Consider the following 1,395-nt stretch of genomic DNA (forward strand, 5'->3'; position numbering starts at 1 on the left):
ATCACAATATAACTGGGAAAAAAAGGAGAGAAAGAGAGAGAGAGAGAGAGAGAGAGAGTGTGTGTGTGTGTGTGTGTGCATCTGGTCATTTAAAGAATTTATGCTAATCAATATACTACTACAAATTATTGACAGATTCATGTAGTCTTGCATATTTAAGCCGTACAGCTACACGACATGTACATATTTATATACTTACACATCCTCAAAATCCTCAATAGAATGAGCCGGGCTAAAGAGATTCAACAAACCGATAACCTGAAGCAACAAGAAACAAAAGAGAAACATTCCTTACATAATTGCCATCATTATAACTAATCCTATTATCATCAATATCATTCACAGTAGTAAATATAAAGTACAAAATACATAATCATAATAATAATATATGAACATGTACATGTATATATGTCAAACCATCATTATGATATCTGAGATGCCGGTATTGGCCATTGAAAGTAATGGAGAACAAAATGTGGTACAACTCATGTTCAGGGTTAAGACTGTTATCTTAGTGGACAGCCACAGCAAAGATTTAGGAATGCAGCAAGTATGACCACAATAAAAGATTTAGGACTCCAGAACAAGATTAGCAATATAGATAGAGGCAGTTACTATGGTGGTGGCCAGAGAAACACACTATAATAACATAACCTCAAGCCTGTATGTCTTACACAAAATACAATACAAATGATAATAATTATGTATAAACATATATACATGCATAAGGATCATAACCATTTATTATAATTAGGATACAGGAGTAACTGATACTTTCAAGATCACACAGAATATATTCTGCAATAGCAGTGTATACTTGATAGCACTGGTGGTGGCAGCATAGTGCATTTATCTATCTTCAGGTAGGTTTCATCATATACAGTGTCACTGGGTTTGTTCAACCAACAACAACAAACTTACATTCTTGTGGTTCACCATCTTCATCAGTTTCAGTTCCCTAAACGCTCTCTTGGCATAGGTCTCGTTCTGGAAAGGTTTTACAAGCTTCTTGATGGCTATCCTCTCTCCTCTAACAGAATCTTTAGCAGAACTGGAGATGAGAAAAAGAGAGAGAGAGAGAGAGAGACAAAAATAAAAAAGGAGGGAATAAAAGAAATACAATTGATTCTTTTCTTATCAGTAACAAGTAATCCTTTACAAGAGGCCTAGGGAATATTTAAACTACAACCTAACAGCTGCTACTAAGAAGACGCTAACTTGACACACGTCATAGCTAACATCAGCAACAAGTATAGGCTGCCAGGACTCAAACAGCTTTTATGTACGGGCGCAGTATATGCTATAACGCAACCAGCTGCCAAGAAATGAGCTAGATTTACTCAAGCAAATAAAAATCCCTGGCAATTACATAGAACAAGGCTACAAAATAATATA

The 1,395-nt window shown here is 35.4% G+C and overlaps 1 long non-coding RNA gene across 1 annotated transcript; it reads right to left on the bottom strand.

Moving 5' to 3' along the window:
- Positions 1-1,077, bottom strand: LOC109592964 (uncharacterized). The gene is made up of 3 exons (XR_002190656.1): positions 922-1,077; positions 200-258; positions 1-12 (listed from the first exon to the last, which is right to left on the bottom strand). It is a non-coding gene; the product is annotated as an uncharacterized LOC109592964 (long non-coding RNA).
- Positions 1,078-1,395: the final 318 nt, after the last annotated feature.

Source organism: Amphimedon queenslandica, unplaced genomic scaffold (genome assembly GCF_000090795.2).
Source record: "Amphimedon queenslandica unplaced genomic scaffold, v1.1 AMPQUscaffold_3338_Cont24665, whole genome shotgun sequence".
NCBI classification, from domain to species: Eukaryota; Metazoa; Porifera; class Demospongiae; order Haplosclerida; family Niphatidae; genus Amphimedon; species Amphimedon queenslandica.